At 43.2% G+C, this 22,804-nt stretch overlaps 1 long non-coding RNA gene across 2 annotated transcripts in view; it reads right to left on the bottom strand.

Annotated features, from left to right (window-relative positions):
• Nucleotides 1-17,618: 17,618 nt before the first annotated feature.
• Nucleotides 17,619-22,804, bottom strand: part of LOC144694198 (uncharacterized) — a 46,474-nt gene continuing 41,288 nt past the window's right edge. For both annotated transcript variants that reach the window (XR_013579675.1, XR_013579674.1), the window contains 2 exons: nucleotides 20,518-20,616; nucleotides 17,619-18,074 (listed from right to left, as the gene is read on the bottom strand). This is a non-coding gene — a long non-coding RNA (uncharacterized LOC144694198). The remainder of the gene's footprint in view (nucleotides 18,075-20,517; nucleotides 20,617-22,804) is intronic.

The following is a 22,804-nucleotide window of genomic DNA, read 5'->3' on the forward strand; positions in this document are numbered from 1 at the left end:
ATGCTTAGCTCTGTCTATCACTTGCTGCTTATACTGTTTGGCATGCAAGCAGTCCTGTGTTATAGCTTTACCAACTTGACACCTTATTTTTAGGTGAGACTGGTGCTGCTCCTTGCATGCCCTCCTGCAATCTTCATTGAACCAGGGTTGATCCATTGTAAAGGGCATTTAAGAGTCAACCAGATTGCTGTGGGTCTGGTGTCACATGTAGGCCAGACCAGGTAAGGACGACAGATTTCCTTCCCTAAAGGGCATTAGTAAACCAGATGGGTTTTTTACAACAACCATCTTCAGAATTCCACTTTATTGAATTCAAATTCCACCATCCACCATCTGCCGTGGCGAGATTAAAACCTGGGTCACCAGAGCATTACCCTGGGTTTCTGGATTACTAATCCAGCGACAATACCACAACATCATCACCTCCCCTGGGCCTTCCACCGCATGGCCCAGCATATCCCTTCCTCTACCATTTCCATCAAGTCAGGGTACTTGGTTCAGGGTTGAGGAGAGCAGGAGACCATGCCAGGAGCAGCACCAAGCATACCTAAAAGTGAGGTTTCAACTTGATGAAGCTACAATACAGGACTATGTGCATGCTAAACAGTGGAAGCAACATGCTATAGACAAAGCTACAAGGTCCCACAACCAAATTAAAACTCTGCAGTCCTGCCACATTGAGTCATGAATGGTGATGGACAATTAAATAACTAACTGGAGAAAACTCAACAAACATCCCCAGTCTCAGTGATGGGGCAGCTCAGCACATCAGTACAAAAGATAAAGCTGACGCATGTGCAACCAAATTCACCCAAATGCCGAGTGGATGATTCATCCCAGCCTCCTCCTGAGGTTCTCATCATTAGAGATGGCAGTGTTCAGCCAATTTGATTCACTTTACATGATATGAAGAAATGGCTGAAGGCACTGGACACTGCAGGGGCTATTATCTGGAGGATACTTCTGGTAGTAGTAATGCAGATTTATGCTCCAGAACTAGCTGTGCCAAGCTGCTCCAGTACAACTACAACACTGGCATCTGCCCAACAATATGGAAAATGCACAGGTATGCCCTGTCCACAAAAAAGACAAATTAATCTGATAATAACCACCCAATAAGCTTACTAGAAACAAAACCATAGAAAATAGGAGCAGGAGTGGGTCATTCTGCTCTTCGAGCCCGCTCTGCCATTCAATATGATCATGCCTGAATTTTATATGTTTCAGTGAGATCCTCATTCTTCTAAACTCCAGTGAATACAGGCCTAGTCAACCCAATCTCTCCTCATATGACAATCCTGCCATCCCAGGGATCAGTCTGGTGAACCTTTGCTGCACTCCCATTATGGCAAATTTATCATTTCTTAGGTAAGGAGACCAAAACTGCACCCAATACTCCAGGTGTGGTCTCACCAAGGCCCTGTACAGCTGCAGTAAGACATCCTTGCTCCTGTACTCAAGTCCTCTTGCAATGAAGGCCAACATACACCGAGGACACAAAGGTCCCTTTGTACATCAACGTTTCCCAATCTATCACCATTTAAATAATACTTTGCAATTCTCTTTTTCCTACAGGAATGGATAACTTCACACTTGCCCACATTATACTGCATCTGCCATGCATTTGCCTACTCAATCAACTTGTCCAAATCGCCTCAAAGCCTCTTTACATCCTCCTCACCACTCACATTCCCACCAAGTTTCGTGTCATCAGCAAACTTGGAAGTATTACATTTGGTTCCCTCATCCAAATCATTGATATATATTGTGAATAGCTGGGGCCCAAGCACTGATCCCTGCAGCACCCCACTCGTCACCGCCTACCACTCTGCAAAAGACCCATTTATTCCTACTCTCTGTTTCCTGTCTGATAGCCAATTCTTAATCCTTGCCAACATATTATCTCCAATCCCATGTGCTTTAATTTTGCACACTAACCTCTTATGTGGGACTTTATCAAAAGCTTTCTGAAAATCCAAATATATCACATCTATTCTGCTAGCTACATCCTCAAAAAATTCCAGTAGGTTTGTCAAACATGATTTCCCTTTCGTAAATCCTTGTTGACTTTGTCTAACCCGTTGATATTTTCTAATTGTCCTGTTATCATGTTCTTTTTATAGACTCTAACATTTTCCCTACTACTGATGTTAGGCTACACGGACTGTAATTCCCTCATTTCTCCCTCCCTTCTTTTCTCAATAGTGGGGTTACATTTGCCACCCTCTAATCTGCCGGGGCTGTTCCAGAATTATAGAATTTTGAAATATGACAACCAATGCATCCAATATTTCCATGGCCACCTCCTTTAGCTCCCTGGGATGTAGATTATCAGGCCTTGGGGATTTATCGGCTTTCAGTCCCTTTAATTTCTCCAGCACTGTTTTTTTAGTAATACTAAGTCCCTTCAATTCCTCCTTCTCACTAAACCGTTGGTTCCCTAGTGTTTCTGGGAAGTTATCTGTGTCTTCCTCCATGAAGACAGAACTAAAGTAGTTGTTTAATTGCTCTGCCATTTCCTTGTTCTCTATTATAAATTATCCTGTTTCGGCCTGTAAGAGACCTATATTTGCCTTCACTAATCTTTTTCCCTTTACATACTTATAGAAGCTTTTGCAGTCCACTTTAATGTCCCTTGCAAGTTTACTCTCATACTCTATTTTTCCCCTCTTAATCAATCTCTTGATCCTCCTTTGCTGAATTCTAAACTGCTTCCAATCCTCAAGCTTGATATTTTTTCTAGCAACTTTACATGACTCCTCTTTGGATTTAATGCCAGCCTTAATTTCTTTTGCTGGCCATGGTTGGGCCACTTTTCCTCTCAAAGTGATGGAAGGTGTAGCTGACAATGCTATCAAGCATCACTTACTTGCCAATAACCCACGCTCAGTTTGGGTTCCGCCAAGGCAACTTGGGTCCAGGAGTTGGCCTGAATTTCATGCTTGGCGTGCACGCCAAGTCGGTGGGAGTGGAAGCAGATGTGGAATCCACTCCCGGCTGCAGTTGCATTGCAAACACGATTTCACGATGGCCAATTAAGATCCGCTCAGTGTGAAATGCGCCCCCTCTATGGTCGGGAAGGGCCGGGCGGGGGCAGGAGCCTGTCAGGCACCGGGTCCAGTGGCAACCTGGCGGGCGCTTTAAAACCGGCAGAGCAACTCCCTGCAGGCTGCCAGGGGAGAAGCTGCGGAGTCTGCCCAGGAGACTGGAACAATGGCCTCACCAGTGGCTGGAAATGTCTGCTGATCTTCTCTGGATAACTACTCCAGTAATGTACCAAAATGCTACTGTACCCTTGGTGAATTCCAAAGATCAAGAATTTTCTCAGTGCGGTTCTCATTCTGCTGCCGTGCCTCTTGCTGGAAGTGTGGCAGAAATTCTATTTCTTCTCTTTGAATAATTCCTCCTTCATGTCTTTTCTTTAGTTGCCATATTCTCCATTTTACCACCAAAACATTACAAATAACTTTTGTACAGACGTGCTCCTATTTGTCAGAAAGGAAATTTGAATAAATTCTCAGTTATCTTATTGTAGGAAGTTAAACTCTGGTGAAATTAAATCTTTGGCCTAATCATTCAGCCATTGGTTAATGAAGCAAAGCTAACTAAAGTGCCTTTACTCTCAAAATATTTCCTCCATGAAGTTTAAAGATGAATAAAATGTTGAGTTTGGTTCCACCTGTTTATGTCAGGCATGGAGGCCTTCTGTTCTGCCATGTTTTGCTAATCTGTTTAATGGCGTGACCATTAACACCATATATTGTTATGTTCATTTGATGTGAGTGCCATCATGATATGAATTTTGCTTTTGTCTTAATGGCCTGAGTATGCTTCACTTGTTTTGTAGGTGCAGGGCACGCTAGTATCTCATGCTGGACATGAGTGGCTCTAAACTTTATTGCACAGGCACTGAGTGGACTTTGTATTCAAACTGAGCAATCACTGCAAACCCTCTGGCTCGCTCAGCCTGGCTGGCCTCGTCTGTATGGAAATGAATAAATGTTATTATCTGCCTGATCAGAGCTTCTGTCACCAGCTTGATACAACTGTGGACAGCGACAGCTGATTGGGACACTCCACAAAGATGCCCCACTAACCCCTGGAAAGAGCCAGAGGCATAGAAGTTGAGGGCCACTGTGACCTTCAGAGCCGCTGGCATTGGATATCCACCCACACAGTTGGAGGTGATCTCTGGCCCAATCATCTGACAAATGGAGGTCACAGCCTACCTGGGGAGGTGGAGCCTCCTTCAGCATTGCAGCTCTGACATGTTGAGGTAGCTGCATTGCCGCCTGTACACCCTGGCAGCAGGATAGTGGCATCTTCTGCGGCCCCTTCTGCCTTGGACTGCCAGCTGGCCCTGCGCCACTTGTGTCTGCGCCTCTCCTCCCACAGGTCGCTCCCCTGGAAGCTGCATAGGGGCACCTGGCCTCATCTCCCTTCTGCCCTTCTCTTCCTCCTCAGAGGGGAGATGCCATCAGCAGAGAGTACAAGCCCCATTACCAGAGTAACAGAAGGCTGTCTGATACCTGGAAGGGTCCACACTGTTTAAATCCTCAGGGGGCCTTCGAGACACTAATGAGCCCTGAAGTGAAGCTTGGAATTGCTAAGACTGAAGCTCAGAACAGAGGTGAAGCTGTCAAGTTCAAATAAGCAACCAACAGCAAACTATCTCCTAAACTCCTCACTACTCACATTGGTAATGCTGCAGACCCATCTTATCCCGCCCTTGGATGAGATTTCGTTAAAAGTGGACTGCCCACCTGCCCATGCAACGAGCACAAAATCCCGACACCCGCGCGCACCTGCTTACTGGAAGATTGCTTGTGTCAAAGATGACATCGGGACGCTCACCCAACGTCATTTCACGCTATTTCATGTCCGTTCAGGTTGGGCATGCGCCTGCCCTCGAGACATAAAATTCTGGCCCTTGTTACAGCCTTGGTCCAAATATGGACAAAAGAGCTGAATTCCAGAGGTGAGATGAGAGTGTTGGCCATGATATCAAGGCAGCATTTGACCGAGTGTGGCATCAAGGAGCCCTAGCAAAACTGGAGTCAATGGGAATCGGGGGAAAACTCTTCACTGGTTGGAATCATACCTAGTATGAAGGAAAATTTTCGTTGCCTTTGAAGGACAATCATCTTAGCCCAAGGTCATCACTGCAGGAGTTCCTCAAGATAGTGCCCTAGGCCCAAGCATCTTCAGTTGCTTCATCAATGACCTTGCCTCTGACATAATGACAGAAGTGGAGATGCTCACTGATGATTGCACAGTGTTCAGACCTGGACAACATTCAGGATTGGGGTGATAAGTAGTAAGTAATTTTCAAGCCACACTAGTGCCAGGTAATGACCGTCTCCAATTACCTCCCCTTGACATTCAATGGCATTACCATCACTGAATCTCCCGCTATCAACATCCTGGGGACCACGACTGTCAGACTCTTAACTGGAACAGGTTTATAATACTGTGGCTACAAGAACAGGTCAGAGACTGGGAATTCTGCGGTGAGTAACTCACCTCCTAACATCACAAAGCCTATTCACCATCTACAAGGCACAAGTCAGGAGAATGATGGATACTCCTCACAATCCTAGATGAGTGTAGCTCCAACAACACTCTAGAAACTCAACACCATCCAAAACAAAGCAGCCCACTTGATTGGCAACCCATCCACCACCTTAAAAATGTGTTTCCTTCGCTATCAACGTACTGTACTATCCACAAGAAGCTCTGCAGCAATTCATCAAGGCTCCTTAAACAGCACCTTCCAAATCCATGACCTCCAACACCTAGAAGAACAAGGACAACAGACATACGGGAAAACCACCACCGTAACGTTCCCCTTCAAGTTACACACCATCCTGACTTGGAACTATATCACTGTTTCTTCACTGTCGATGGATCAAAACCCTGGAACTCCCTTCCTAACAGCATTTTTGGGTGTACCTACACCACATGGGCTGCAGTGATTGAAGATGGCAGCTTACCACTGCCTTCACAAGATTGATTAGGTTTGGGCAGCAAATACTGACCTTGCCAGTGATGCATCCCGTGAACAAATTAAAAACAAATTTCTATTATGCTACTGCCAATCCCTTGGTGGTAAACATTTCTCTGATCACTCCTGCTCCTGAAGTCTTGAATTGTTAGACTATTTTTTTATTTACCATTGATTTAACTTCAATTTAATACTATTAACTTTAGCCTGTCTGTGTGCCAATCATTCTTTATGTTAGTGGAACTGGATATTTTATTTCACGAGACATTATATGATTGCGCTTGCTCTTTTCATGAATGAGGTGCCTGAAATAGTTTTATTGTGAAATTTGTAATAGATTGCAATCATAGACCTCTCCAGGATTTCTGTCCTTGCCTAGCACATTGATGTATGAGTTTCTGTTGCTGGAGAGGCGAAAGTGTCTGTGAAGTCCCAATCATTCCTATTTGGCCAAAGACTGTTGAAGCCTTTATTGTTCTATTCTATTACACCAAACGCTGACTACCCTATTTTTTGATTGTTTTTTTTTCACCTGCAAAGGTTACATTTCAGATCGAGAGTACATTTGAGATTATCAAATTTATAAACACTGGTAAAATTAATACCATCCAATCCACATATTTTGTTGTATAAAGTATTTAATTCTGCCTCAGTCCGCATAGTTTCAGGCCTCAGTCAATCACGCTGCATCACTTGGAAACCACCTTTTTTTTCTCAGTTGATGCTTAGTAGTTTGCTTCTTGCACCTATCACAAATTTTGAAGAAACCTCAGATTACAAGAAAGCCACTCTTAATTTAATCAGAATTAGGATATCTGAAAATTAAAACTATGCTTTGGGTGATCACCCATTTCACTGTAAGAGTTCTAGAGTCTTGACCTTTCTTTCTACTTTTGACGATGTGTAGCTTTGAATTCCTTGAAAGAAATCAAATGGATGAAGGAAACCATGGACCTGACCAGAAGAATTTTGGATAAAGATAAAGGAAGAAATTCTTGTCTTCATTGCCTAGCTTGATATTGGGCGTTGACTGTCCGGAGTGCAAAATGAAAAATCAGGTGGGGACAGGGGGCATATTAAATTGGTAAAAGAGCCAACCTGATACTCCTATTATTTAAATTGTTGATTAAAATGCTCCATGCTCAGGGAGTGATAATAAAAATCTATCCCAGAGTTGGTGTGATTTCATTTAGTGAACCTATTGGTGTTTGAATAGAGTCACTGAGACATACAGTTCTTCCTCATGGTAATCGATTCTTACACGGATACAGCTGGAGCTTAAAACAACTGGCACATTAAGTTTTAATTGTAACCAGCTTACCTAACTTTTGATTTATGATGTTTTACCACATATTTCACTAAAGTTATGTTCGTATCTATCATTTCATATGTTTTTTTCCAATGCCTCAGCACAAACCTAAGCCTCCACCCCTCTGAGGATGCCGAAGTGGTGAGAACTGATAATTTATGATATCAACAAGAATTTGCATTTATATTGTGCTTTTAATGAGAATCCATGACCCTGACCACCTATAATAACAAGGACAAAAGGCATATGAGAGATCCCTTCCAAGTCACACGCCATCCTGACTTGGAAATATACCACCGCTCATTCATCATCACTAGAACAAAATCAAGGAACAACTTCCCTATTAGCACTGTGGGTGTACCTACACCACATGGACTACAGCACTTCACGTATATGTGAAATGTATACGTGAAACGTATAAAATTCTAACAGGACCAGACAGACTAGATGCAGGGAGGATGTTTCCCCTGGTTGGGGAGTCTAGAACCAGGGGCCACAGTCTCAGGCTATAGGGCAGGCCATTTAGGACTGAGATGAGGAAACATTTCTTCACTCAGATGGTGATCAACCGGTAGAATTTTCTACCACAGAAGGCTGTGGAGGCTGGGTCACAGAGTATATTCAAGAAAGAAATTGATCATTTTTTGGATATTAGGGGCATCAAGGGGTTTGGATAGAAAGCGGGAATATGGTGTTGAGATAGAGGATCAGCCATGATCATATAGAATGACGGAGTAGGCTCGAAGGGCTGAATGGCCTACGCTGTTCTATGTTTCTGTTTCTAAGATGAATCTCTGGCACCTTTTCAAGGGCAGTTATGAATAAGCAAAAAATGTTGACCTTGCCTGTGTGCCCACATCCCACGAATTAATATAAAAAAAGAATGGCATCAGTTGTTACTCTTGCACTTGCTTGAATGAGTTCAGCTCCAACAACATTCACGAACCTCAACACCATCCAGGACAAAGCAGCCCGCTTGATTGGTAACCCATTGACTACCTTAAATATTTATTCCCTCCACCATCAGTGGACCATGTCTGCAGTGTGTACCATCTACAAGGTGTGCTGCAGCAACTTTCTAAGGCCCCTTCAATAACACTTCCCAAACCTGTAACCTCAACCATCTAGAAAGACAAGAGCAGCAGGCACATGAGAACACCACCACCTCCAAGTTCTCCTCCAAGTCACACACTATCCTGACTTGGAAATATACCACTGGTCATTCATCATCACTGGGTCAAAATCCTGGGACACCCCCCGTACAGAATTGTGTGGGTACCTACTCCACATGGACTGTAACAGATCAAGTAAGTGGCTCATCACCACCTTCTTGTGGGCAATTAGGGATGGGAGATAAACGCTGGTCTTGCCAGCCAAGCCTATATCCAATGAAGGAAAACAAAATTCCAACACTAGAATGATAGATTAGGGGCTGCAATCAAGAGTTTGATCAAAGGAGTTGATTTTAAAAAGGTTTTAAAGGAGTAGAGGCAAGTAGGGAAACAGAGGGCTTTATGGAATTTCGAAGATTGGGACCTGGACAGCTGAACAAAAGACCACCAATGAATGATGAAGTGAAAGAAGAGTTAAGTGTAAAAGGAGCCGGGGTCAGTGGAACAATTTCTAGGACAGGCAGAATGGTTGTTGTACTGGATAAATTTACAAAGATAGGGAGGAGTGGGATTTAAAAGACAAGGACAAGGACTTTAAATTTGAGGCTGTTATGGGACTGGAAGACAATTGGAGTGATGAGTAAACATGACACAAAGAGGATAGGATATGCGCAGCAAAGTTTTAGAGGGTGCATGAGGTAGGCCTGCAGCTTGGAAACCATTGAAGTGATTGAGCCTAGGGCTAACAAGGGCATGAATGGGAACATCAGTGATAGGTGCAGAAATTGAGATAAGAGATGCCATTGAAGCAGAATTAGATAGTGATGGAGAAGATAAAGGATAGGGAATTCCAATTTCACGCTACCTGCATTGTACATTTCTCATACAGCATATTAGCTCATCTAGTATGTGTCTTTTCTTAAACCAATGGAAGTCTCAGTATTTGACATGTTGTAAATGCACCAAAGAAAGTATTTTACATTGCTAAGCATGAACATCCATGACTTATTTTTTTCTTGGAATAAAATATGCATTTAAAACCTTAAACACGTGCAGTGTACAACTCACTGATCTTTTGAGAGTTTAGAGGAAATACAATAATGATTTAAAATCATTGATCCTTTAAAACAATATTGTGAACAAAATAAATTCTTGCTTTTATATTGTCATTATCAGGCATAATTTTTTGCTGTAGCATCTACAAAGATTCTTCTCATAAATTACATCATAGTTAATCATGTTGACATGATGCTCACTGGAAACTACCTTTGTTGTTGCTTAGAGCTAGCCAGTATTATCCCAAGCAGCTTCACACATATATCATTTTAATATAAAGAGCATTCATCATCTATTCAGCCTCATTCAATTCTCACACATTCCTTCTTGTTTCTGCCAAAGACAAAATGCCTTTTCCATCTGTCAGATATTTATTTTCTAATCATAGCATCTTATAACACAGAAGGAGGCTATTTGACCCATTGTGCCTGTGCCAGTTCTTTGAAAGAACTGTCTAATTATCCCACTCTCCCACTTTTCCCCCACAATCCTGCAAATTTTCCTTTTTAAGTCTATATCCAATTCCCTATGGAAAATTAAAATTGAATCTGCCTCTGCCACCCTTTCAGGCAGTGCATTCCAGACCATAACAATTTGCTGCATAAAAAATACTCATCTTCCCTCTAGTCCTTTTGCCAGTTATCTTAAATCAATATATTTTTACCTAGCTGCCTGTGGAAACAGTTTCTCCTGCTTTACTCTGTCAAAACCCCTCATAATATTTGAACGTTAATTCTTACTTTAACTTTCTCTGCTCTAAGAAGAACAATCCCAGTTTCTCTAGTTTCTCCAATATAACAGGTTCCTCAACCTTGGTATAATTCTGGTAAATGTCCTTTCCAAGGCTAAACTGTGGTGTAGCATTCAATAGACGTATTTGAATAAGTTTTCTTATTTTAAATATTTTTCCGATAATGCAATTAAGTACCTCTGAGCTAATTGAGTAGCAATGGAATTTGTACAAACCATCTGAAACCTTCTTGGATACTGTTTATTATATGTATGTAAAGGGGAAAATAAAGTAATAAAAGCTTTTTGTAAACAAAAACTAAAAGCCATTGTTAATTTCCGACTTTTCATTTAATTTAACAATTTTTCTTGATTAGTTCCCTGGAGGATTTACTGATTCCTGAAATATACCCTGTGGTGCTCAAAAATGAGACCCAGATAATCTGCTGTTGTCTTCAGAATTATCATAACTTTTTATTATAATTACTACCACAAGTTTTCTTACTGTAGGTGCAGTCCTTATGAGTCATAACATGTATCAAGTTTAAAAGCAACCCTGAGGATATTGTGAGGCAAACCAGTTACCTGATACAAATATTATTGTACATTAAATTCCGCTTGTGCAGATGTGCATGCATGCATGTGTTTATGTGCAATGAAATGAAACAGTAACTTACACTTGCCTGGAAAAAAAACTTAACCATCACAATGCTGCATTTCCTTTAATTCAATCAGAATCACATATTTTTCTCCATTCACTCCATATGTTTTCTTTACCTATGAAATGGTATAATAGAAATTTTTCTTCAGGTATTCTTTTCATTCTTTCATGGAATGTGAGCATTACTGGCAAGGGCAGCATTTATTGCCCATCCCTAATTGCCCTTGAGAAGGTAGTGGTGAGCCATGTTCTTGAATCACTGTAGTCCATGTAGTGTAGGTACACCCACAGTGATATTAGGGAGGGAATTCCAAGATTTTGACTCATCAATAGTGAGGGAGTAGTTATATAGTTCCAAGTGAGGATGTTGTGTGACTTGAAAGGATCCCCTTGCAGGTGGTGATGTTCCCATGCATCCCTTTGTTCATCTGGGTGGTAGAGCTCACGGGTTTGGAAGATGCTGTTTAAGGAGCCTTAGTGAGTCGTCACTGTGATGGATGGAGTGTCAATCAAGCAGGCTTGATTGGATGGTGTTGAGCTTCTTTATTGTTGTTGGAGCTGCACTCATCCAGGCAAGTGGAGACTATTCCCTTACATTCCTAATCTGTGATGGCTTTGGGGAATAAGGAGGTGAGTTACCCACTCCAGAATTCACAGTATCTGACCTGCTCTTGTAGCCACAGTATTTATATGGCTGGCCCAGGTATGTTTTATGACAACAGTAACCCCCAGGACGTTGTTGGTGGGAGATTCAGTGATAGTAATGCCATTGATTGTTGGAGATGATATTGCCTGACACTTTTGTGGCCTAAAAGCTATTTGCTACTTATCTGACAAAGCCCATATGTTGTCCAGGTCTTGCTACAGGCAGGCATGGACTGCTTCAGTATCTGAGAAGTCGCGAATTGAACTGAACATTGTGTAATCATCAGCAAACATCCACATTTCTGACTTTATGATGGAGGGAAGGTCATTGATGAAGCAGCTGAAGATGGTTGGGCGAGGACACTACCCTGAGGAACTCCTGCAGTGATGTCCTGGGTCTGAGATGACTGGCCTCCAACAATCACAATCAATTTTCTTTGCGCTAGTTATGACTCCAACCAGTAGAGAGTTTTTCCCTGATTCCCTTGATTTCAATTTTGTTAGGGGTCCTTGATGTCACACACAGCTTAATGCTGTCTTGATGTAAAGAGCAGTCACTCTCACCTCATTACTGGAATTTAACTCTTTCAACCATGTTTGGATCAATGCTGTAATGAGGGCTGCAGCAGTTCTGAGGGAATCCAAACTGAACATCGTGAGCAGGTTATTGATGAGTAAGTGCTGCTTGATAGCATGGTTGAAGACACCTTCCATCATCTTGTTTATGTTTGAAAGTCAACTGACGGGGCTATAATTGGCTAGATTGGATTTGTCCTACTTTTTGTGGGTAGGATATACCTGGGAAATTTTCCTCATTGCCAGATAGATGTCAGTGTTGTAGCTGTACTGGAACAGCTTGGCTAAGGGCACAGCTAGTTCTGGAGCACAAGTTTTCAGTATTACAGCCGGGATGTTGCCAGGTCCCAGAGACTTTGCTGTATCCAGTGCCTTCAGCCGTTCCTTGATATTATGTGGAATGAATCGAAATGGCTGAAGACTGGCATCTGTGAACCTCAGCAGGAGGCCGAGACTTTAAAAGCAAAACTTGCATCATAAGATATAAATATTTTGGGCAGAACACCATTCAGCCATCTAGCCTACACTTCTAAATCTCCCATTAGATCACTCACAGTGATTCTAAAACTAGCAGCCCAATATCTTATCCAATCTCCCTTTCATGTCCTCTACATATAATGACAGTCAGTCTTACCTGAGTTCCTTTCTTACTATTAATGACAAGTGTGAAAATAAAGGACTGAATTTTAATTTAGCAGAGCACGTGGGTTTGAGTTCAGGTGAATGGGGTTAAAATTGGCAAAATTGACAGCACATCAGGAAGCCAACTATTGCATTTGACTCCAGTGGGTTAATCTGCCTATGTGCAACCCCCTCAAGAGAGGCATGTTGCCTATTTCCATATTCTACCTCCTGAAGTAGAGCAAAAGTGTTTTCACTTCAGTGTTGAGTCCACATTTTCCTGAGCTTCCTGAAACTTGCCAGTGTAACAAAGGTGATTACACAGCAGCATTTGAGGGGGCTGAAGCAATCCTTCAGAACCATCAGCTCCCCACCTCAGACTTCTACCCCCATCATTCCCCCTCTGACCTGGCTCCATGAAATGTACCCTCACCTCAAGGACTTGAAAGGAGATTGGTCCACAGTGCTCTCAGCCAGTATAACTGGGATAGCTGTAGTTGTACCCAAAGCACTTTAAAGCCCCCACCTACCTGAAAATTTAAAAGGGGCATGGTGATGTCGGGAGTTCCGCCCAACATCACCGCGCGTCATTTTACGCGTCGGGGAGCGGGCCCCACTCCCCGCTCGCCGACGGGAAAATCCTGCCCAGGGACATCTTAAAAGAAATCCAGCCCAGCACTACTGTCTCCAGGATAGCAATCAAATCAACTGGCAAGACTTTTAGACTGGAAGAATTGGGACCACCAAACAAAAGCCTAAAGCCAGCCGAATCACCAAACTGTACAATCTTCTACATTTTATAGAGTCTAATTTGGGCAACATATCCTTCCCCACACTGTAATCTGTATTTGTGTGTATGAGAGCTTCATGGGCAGAATCCTGCCCTTGTCAGGTGGGCTCAATGGGGGCAGACCACCGCCCGCAAACGAGGTCGAAAGGCGATTCCACGCTGGAGGGCCAATTAAGGATCGCCCAGCGTGAAACGTGAGCGGCAGTGCTCAGCGCTGCCTGTGTGAGTGAGGGCAGGAGAGCGAGTGGGGTGAGTGCGATCTTCGCGCATACGCATGAGTGCACGTTTCAGAATATCCCTGAGACACAGAGCTGCCTCAGGGAGATGAAGAGTTTTTTAAAGATTTATAAAGAAATTAAAAAGGTTATAAAACATGCCCTGTCACATGAGCAGGGACATGTTATTAATTAAATTTAAAAATTTTAATTTTATTTTTATTTGCTTTAGGAAACCTCATCCCGCCCGTGGATGAGGTTTCCTAAAAAATGCAAAGGCCGCTTGGCCTTTTTGCTTGACCACCAACTGTAAGGTTGGACGAGCAGCGAAAAATTTCGTTCAATTACCTTCTTGATGGCCTTAACAGGCCTTTTAGTTGTTGGCGGGCATGCTGCCGACTCCAGCGCATGCCTGCTGAATGAAATAGCACGTGACTACATGTTGACGTCGGGACACTCGTCCGTGTCAACGCACACATCATTTTATACTTGGACACTTGGACGGGTCGGGCGCGCGCCACCCGCTGAGCTAAAAATTTTGCCCTGTGTGTGTGTCTGTGTGTGTGTGAAAGTTGGGGTGTACATTATTATTTTACTTTGACCTGTTTAAATATAATAAAGCTAATCCCTTTCTTTATTAAATTCAAAAAAAAATGTCCGATTGGTTATGTTATGATCACAGCACATAAATAGTTAAATGCTTGCTGAATTGGTAAGTATATCCTTTTCAAACAAAAAAAACCTGTTGTGGTCAAACAAGGAGAGGACAATTAGGGGAGTCATTTGACACCTCCTCGCCTGGTCGTAACAGTGGTGAAAAGGAATAACATTTATGTAAATGTAATAAAGAACAAAAGCTGATCAGGGCAAGATGTTCTCAGACACCCTTGTGCCAATGCATCACACATTGTCTGCTGCTACTCAATGACTCTCCTCTTCTTCAATAGCCTCCGAGATACAGCATCTGTATCCAGGTGAGCAGAACTTGGAGAGAACTAACCCTCCAATACAGACTCTCCACTACTGTCCTTATTGGCACCATTTACTCTTCCTCACTTGTGAAGTGTGAATCACTAGGTGGAACCCCAACTATCTGCCTTTACTGGTCCCACCAAAGTGTGAGTGTCTGAGCTGGTGTATTGTCTGCATGAGTTGTGTTACAGTTCACACTTAGGAGGACTCACTTCCTTTGAGGAAACGTTGTCAGCCACCTCCAATGACTGCTGCTGCATGCATGAAAGCCTTGTGGAGATTTTAAAAAACTTTGTCCTGGTAAGGTTAGAAAATGTTGCAAGCAGTCAATATGATGATGGTCATGTTTCATTTGTTGTTGAAATAAGTCAACATGATTGAATCCTGTGTGACATGTGGTTAGTTTTATTTCATTGTGTTTTCAGGGTGCTGGAAGCCCCCCCTCTCCAATGGATACCAAAACACCATTGATCTCCAGCAGCTCCACCACTGCTCATGTCAGTTGCAAGATGTTTGGAGCAAAATGATGGAAGGGGTCATCGACAGTGCTATTAAGTGGCACTTAGTCAGCAACAATCTGCTCACCGATGCTCAGTTTGGGTTCTGCCGGGGCCATTCAGCTCCAGACCTCATTACAGCCTCAGTCAAAACATAGACACAACAGCTGAATTCCAGAGGTGAGATGAGACTTACTGTCTTTGATATCAAGGCAGCATTTGACCAAGTGTGACATTAAGGAGTCTTAGCAAAATTAAAGTTAATGGGTATCAGGGGGAAAGCTTTCCTCTGGTTGGAGCCATACCTAGCGCAAAAGAAGATGATTTTGCTTGTTGGAGGCCAATCATCTCAGCCCAGGACCTCGCTGCAGGAGTTCCTCAGTCTAGTGTCCTAGGCTCAAGCACATATATCATCAATGACTTTCCCTTCAACATAAGGTCAGAGTTGGTGATTTTACTGATGATTACATATTGTGTTAAGTTCGCAACTTTCTGATACTGAAACAGTCTGTGCTCACATGCAGCAAGACCTGGATAACATTCAGGCTAGGGCTAACAAGTGGCAAGTAACATTCGTGCCACACAAATGCCAGGCAATGGCCATTTCCAACAAGAGAGAATCTAACCATCTCCCCTTGGTATTCAAAGGCATTACCATCACTGAATCCCCCATTGTCAACATCCCCAGGTTACCATTGACCGGAAACTGAACTGGACCAACCATGTAAATGCTGTGGCTCTGCAAGCAGGTCAGAAACTGGGAGTTCTTCAGTGAGTAACTCACCCCCTGCCTCCCCAAAACCTGTCCACCATCTACAAGGCACACGTCAGGAGTGTGATGGAATATTCCTGACTTGTCTGGATGAGTGCAGCTCCAACAACACTCAAGAAACATGATATCATCCCAGGCAAAGCAGCCTGCTTGATTGGTACCCTATACTCCAACTTAAACGTTCAGTCCCTCCACCACCAATGCATAGGTGTAGCAGTGTGTACCATCAACAAGATGCACTGCACTAACTTGCCAAGCCTCTTTCAGCTGCACCTTCCAAATCCACAATCTTTGCCTCCTAGGAGAATGAGGGCAACAACCATATGGGAACATCAGTATCAAGTTCCCTTCCAGGTCACATACCATCCTGACTTGGAACTTTATCACCGTCCCTTCACAGTCATTGGGTCAAAATCCAGGAACTCCCTTCCTAACAGCATCATGGGTATATCTATGCCACATGGACTTCAGTGGTTCAAGGCGGCGGCTCACCCCCACCTTCTCAGGAGCAATTAGGGATGAGCAACAAATGCTGACCTTGCCAGCAATGCTCACATCCCAAGAACGAATAAAGTAAAATCTCCTGCAAGGTAGGAAAAAAGTGACCCCTGAAAGAGTACAATAGCATATATTCATGCAAATGATGAATTGCATTTGGTGAAGGTGACTATGAGGGAGATGACTTTGCATAATGATGGGAGTTGTGGATGGATAGATGGAGATTTGAATAAGTGCATATGAAGAGAAGGATGGGCACATCTGAAAGGTTAATTGGGTGTGTGAGTGATGTGATGGGGTCAGCTTGAGAATGGACAGTGAGGGTTGGGGTTATGTGCACAACAGGATGTAGGTCAATGTGCAGTGTTCTCACCTGCTTAAATCATCACACTGCCTTCTGCTACTGAATCCAGATATGTGGTATATAGTCCCTATTGTTGACTTCCTCCATGATTGACAACTTGACATTCTTGCTCTCTGCCACAGGTTTTTTCTTCATGATGGTAGGGAACAGTTTCCCTCCCTGAATCCCACAGCCTCCAACAGCATGTCCAGGGAAGCTTCACTGAAACAAGTTGCACCCTTTGCACATGTGGACTACATTCTGCCACTTGCTTCTCTCTTTTTCCCAACTCCAAACTCCTTGAACTTGAATGTTTGGCTTTAAATACCGAAGTTAATGTTGTGTCATGTGGGTCCACATCACATCCACTGTCACTGATTGGATGGGAAACTCAGAAGTAAAATTATAATGAGGTAGCTTAGTTTAAAAGCCACTGACAGATGGGCTTCCCAAGTGTGTTGTACCCCATTCCCCTCACCCCTGCTCCCTACGCATTGCAAAATTAAAATCAGGGCTAGAATGTATACCAACCTCAAACCTAATGATCGTTCTTTCCAATCAAGCTGTCTCTGAATATATAGTTTTCTACAAGAGAGTGCATAGTGTTATGGCCAGTCCCCGGGCAAGATCCCTCAATTTGGTATGCTCCCGGGTGAGGAGGGATGAACTGGCTCCCTTCCTATATTCAACCCCCTCGGTTGGGTGCAACAAGGTTAGTTTAAAAAGGACCCCTTCCCTCGTGGATACCTTTTCCCAGTCCAAATATATTTATGTTTTAAAAGGGGCCAATTTAACCAGGCTGTCTTGAGTCAAAGAAAGAGTAAGTTTATTAGTTACTAAACGCAAGAAAAAATAATAAAAATGCAACACACATACACACAAGTTAGAAATGAGAAATTGAGTCTAAAAATAAAAGTTAAAAAGATATATGAATCAATCATTTTGGCTTGTCCGTGAGGAGTAGACGGTGAAATGTTGCAACTGTTAAGTTGGGGTGATTCCAGTCGCGCTGATTTTGGCAGTTGAGCAGTTGGTTTTGGAGATTCTTGGTTCTACGGGTTAGCTGAAAGGAGTTTTCCTGTTTCCTTTTTGACTGTGTCTTTGCTGAATTGTGACTTGCTTCTAGTAATCAGAGAAGGAGCTTTATTTTGCCTGCAAGCACAGGGATGCCCAATTGATATTCTTCAGCTGTGACCTTTACAACACATCAGAACAGAACCCCAGACTAGCAAACTGAGCTAGGATTGCAGTTGGCTTTTCTAAAAACCCCTTTTCTTGTGTGTTCCTGGAAGGGAAAAACAAACATGTCTTTCACCCAGATCTGTTTTCTTTTCAACTCATTTCATGTTCACAATCTGGGATATAACTCAACAGGAGGCGGCTTCGGCTGAGATGATAATCATTTTCCTTTATCTCCACAACCACAGAAGGTTAGTTGTTTGTATTGTATCTCTTCCTTTGAAGTGCCTCTATCTGAAGTCGACCGTATCACACCTTCTAGGTGCAACATTATGTTCCCTCTGAACTAGTTGGTCAAGTAATCCACATTTGAATTTTCCAGCAAGTGGTTACCTTAGTCTCAGCCAGCTTTTGCTTCTATGTCCTTTTTTAAAAGAAAAATGCGTCTTACTTAGAAGTTCAATATGTCCATAGGTAATTCAGGGATAGGATCCATGGTCATGACAATAGGGCACAATCTTTTGTTTCTTACTTCAAGAAGGTCCTGACTCTATGGTCCATTATTCATCAGCTCCCCTCAGGTATATTGCCCAAGTAGCAATCAAATATACCTGAATCTTGACAGTGAGTGTTGACAAAATCACAGTTGACCTCATTCGCACCCTTACCTGGTGACCATATATGCATGTTTCTACCAGTGTCAATGGATAATGATTAAGAACAGGAATCATGAATGATCACTACAGATAAGATCTCCTAACTTAGAAAAGATCAGTGATTGGATTTGGGATCTTCCTACTCTGTGTGACTCAGATACTCAATGGCTTAAATACCTGAGGCATCAAGAAGTCCACATTTCTTATCAATAGTTTCAAAGCACAATGTGAGCAAAATGTTAAAAATGGAGATGGGAACCAATTATTGGAAATTATACCAAGATCTCACATAGGGATGAGGCTGGCGGTTGTTGTATATGCCCCCTTGCAACCTGATGTTATTATTTGAGGAAGGACGAGTGGGATGGTGTCATCCACCAGAATATCCCTAACTCTCCCTTCCATGTTTGTTGCCTATGTGTATGCTTGCAGGAACCAGATGGCAGTGGGACATTTTGTGTCATGACCTACCTTCTACCATTCAATAGCATATTGGTCACTACAAAGTTTATCATTCAGCTATCTGTTTTTGTGTTTGTATTTATTTGTCATTTGTAATTAGCTAGCACAAGGACTTTGGCGCCATAGAAGCAGATCCTATTTCCAAGAGTCAATTTTTATGATATAATTAAACCAATAGATCTGGATGATAGCAATTGGTCAGGAATCTTTTTAGTCCATTAGAATCATGACCTGGAACACTCAGAAACTGCACATTTGACCCAATGAAGTCTGGCTGCCAACAGCAGAGTCAATTTAAAGTTTATTCTGGAGCTTTTGGCTTTGTGCACAACAGCTGCCCAGCACTGCACTGCATCCTCTTAGAGTCACTGTAGCATAGAAGAAGACCATTCAGCCCATATAATAACATATTTCTATCTATTTTGCTCTGAATTTAGTACACATATTGTTACAGCAGTGGTGAATAGTTGCATTTACCTTTTAATCAGATAAATTGTTCTGTAGATTTATAATGATGCATGCCAACGGTAGAATGTGAAAAATGCAAGAAATAGTTTATTTCAAATGTACTAGGTACGGAATAAAACATATTTTGTTCCTTCTGATCATATCAAGGTGGCAACAGCAAAGAAACAACAATCTCTCTGCAGAAAAGTATCACGAGAAGAAATTTTCTTGACAGTACGATTTAAATTCAGTTTATAAGCAACCTATCATTGGAAATGTTAACAGCTTGTTTTGTGATTCTCTGACATTTTGTATTGTCATCCTTGGGTGGATGCTGAAATGTCTGTGTGATTGACACCATAAGACAATCAGGGTGAGTACAATCTTCTTATGTTCATGCTGAGGTCCTTCCAAAGAAAGTGGCCAGAGTCTTCTGCCTTATTAAAGAGGTACTTCTTGGTTGTGAAACAAATATTAATAACGAACTAAAAGGATTTCTGACCAACTGCTATTCTCCAGGCACCTTGATTTCATTAACTCATAAAATTGACTTCTTGTAATGAGAGTCTGTACAGCGCCTTGCTCTAGCAAATGACGAATGACAAATAAATACAAATACAAAAACAGATGGCTGGATGATGCACTTTGTTGTGAAATATATGCTATGGGATGATAGAAGGTCAGTTAGAATCCAAAATGCCTCCACTTGATCTAATCTAAAACAGACTATTGAATGAGGGGCACTTTTAAATACTGAGGAAGAAATGAACACAATGAATCAATCAAAACGGCCCTCACAGCGCTTGGATAGTTTTCTCATAAAGATGAATTGAGATGTTTTTCATATTATGGTTTGTGGTGAGGGATAATTAGAAAACTAATTAAATATGTCAGGAAATAAATGCAGCGTCTAGTTATTGGAATATTTAACTTTACAATTATCATAATTTTCTATGCACGGAAGTACCAACACTGTTCCATACCATTTCCCATTGTACAATTGTATCCTTGAATAGCCTAAGGATCATATTTGTTTCCTTGTGGCCTCCAGCCATTCTGCCTCGATCATTGTCTATAAAGAAAGCACAAGATGTGGGATTTTTTAAGGCTTTTTATTTCCTTTTTGCACTGAAGTTGTGAAAACTTATGGAGGAGAATAAAATGTCATAAAATATATTGAATATGCATATAGTGAATGTTATACAAAATCATGGGCAGAATTTTCCACTCATCGGGCAGGCATGTGCCCGACCTGAACGAGCATATAATGACATGCGATGACGCCGGGCAAGCATCCTGAGGTCATCGTGCACTTACGCGATATTTCAGTTGGTGGGCGCGTGTGGGAGTCGGAGCGGCACCCGCCATTAATTAAGAGACCAGTTAAGGCCCTTGACAACCCAACTGAAGGCGATTTAACGTTTTCTGTGCGATTTTTTGCTCGTTGCACAGGCAAAACGGGCAGGCAAGCAGCCTACAATTTGCAAAGCCTCATCCACAAGCAGGATCAAAAGGGTCAGCAGCATTGTCAATATGAGTAGTGAGGAGTTTTGGAGATAACTTGCTGCTGGTAGCTTATTGGTACTTGTCAGCTTAATCTATGATCGGGGCTTCATTCTTAGCATTTCCACGTGTCATTTCAGGACTCATCGGTGTCTTCATGGTCCCCTGAGGATTCGGAACGTGTGGACCCTTCCAGGTATCAGGCAGCCTTCCCGTACCATGGTAATGGGATTGTGGTCTCCGCTGGAGGCACCTCCTTGAGGAGGATGAGAGGGGCAGAAGGGGGAGGAGGCCAGGTGTCCCAATGCAGCTTCCAGGGGAGGGACCTGTGGGAGGAGAGGCGCAGGCGCAAAGGGAACAGGGCCAGCAGACAGTCCAAGGCAGAAGGGGCCACAGAAGATGCCACTATCCTGCTGCCAGGGTTTACAGGCAGCCACTCAGCTACCTCAATATGTCCGATGTGCAATGCCGAAGGAGGCTCCGTCTCCCCAGGGAGATGTGACCTCCATTTGTCAGAGGATCGGGCCTGAGATCAGCTCTGACTGTGTGGGTGGACACCCTATGCCAGTGGCTCTGAAGGTCACAGTGGCCCTCAACTTCTATGCCTCTGGCTCTTTCCAGAGGTCAGTGGGCGATCTGTGTGGAGTGTCCCAATCAGCTGTCCACAGTTGCGTCAAGCTGGTGACAGAAGCTCTGTTCAGGTGGGTGATCACATTTATTTATTTCCGTACGGATGATGCCAGCCAGGCTGAGCGAGCCAGAGGCTTTGCAGTGATTGCTGGGTTCCCCCTTGTCCACGGTGCCATTGACTACACACATGTGGCCATCAAGGCACCAGTGGGTCAGCCAGATGCCTTCATTAACAGAAATGGATTCCACTTCATGAACGTGCAGATAGTGTGTGATCACAGGATGCAGATTCTGCAAGTCTGTGCAAGGTACCCTGGCAGCTCCCATGATGCTTACATCCTGAGACGCTCTCAGGTGCCGAGGCTCTTCAGTGCTACAGCCCTACTGGATGGATGGCTGCTGGGTGACAAGGGCTATCCGTTGAAAAGGTGGCTCATGACGCCTCTCCGCCACCCAAGAACAGAGGCGGAGCAGCAGCAGGAGCCACGCCTCCACAAGGGAAATGGTAGGGAGAGCCATAGGTCTTCTCAAGATGCGCTTCCGATACCTGGACCATTCAGGTGTTGCACTGCAATACCCCCCAGAGCGGGTGTCACTGCGCTCTCCACAATTTGGCACAGGCAAGGGGGGATCCACTGGAGGAAGAGGACGCTGATGCAGCTGCACGGGCAACAGATGACGAGTCCAGTAGTGAGTCAAAAGAGGAGCACAGTGAGGAGAACGCTGAGGGCCTGGAGCAGACCTTGGTGACCTCCAGGGAGGCAGGGACACCAGGGACGCTTTGATCCAACGCTCCTTCAGCTAGGCTGCCAAATAAGAACTACCACCTCATGTCAGGGCTGCCGCCTCCATCCTGGATCGCAGAAATGACCCTTTCCTCGGCCCCCTCAGATACACTCAGTGCCTGTGCAATAAAGGTTCGAGCCATCCACATCCAGCATTACACAATGGCCTACCCTGCACCTACAAGGTAAATGAGGCATACTCAGACCAATAACACAAAAGCAAATGCAATTTAATGTTGGAACTCATATTATTGAACAGAACAATATCTGGTGTTGCTGGTCACACGATTAAAAAAAGAAAAACAAAATGGGGGAGCAAAAGCTCACCTGTGACCAGTCCCT

The sequence above is a fragment of the Cetorhinus maximus genome, chromosome 19, assembly GCF_964194155.1.
Source record: "Cetorhinus maximus chromosome 19, sCetMax3.hap1.1, whole genome shotgun sequence".
Lineage (NCBI taxonomy): Eukaryota > Metazoa > Chordata > Chondrichthyes > Lamniformes > Cetorhinidae > Cetorhinus > Cetorhinus maximus.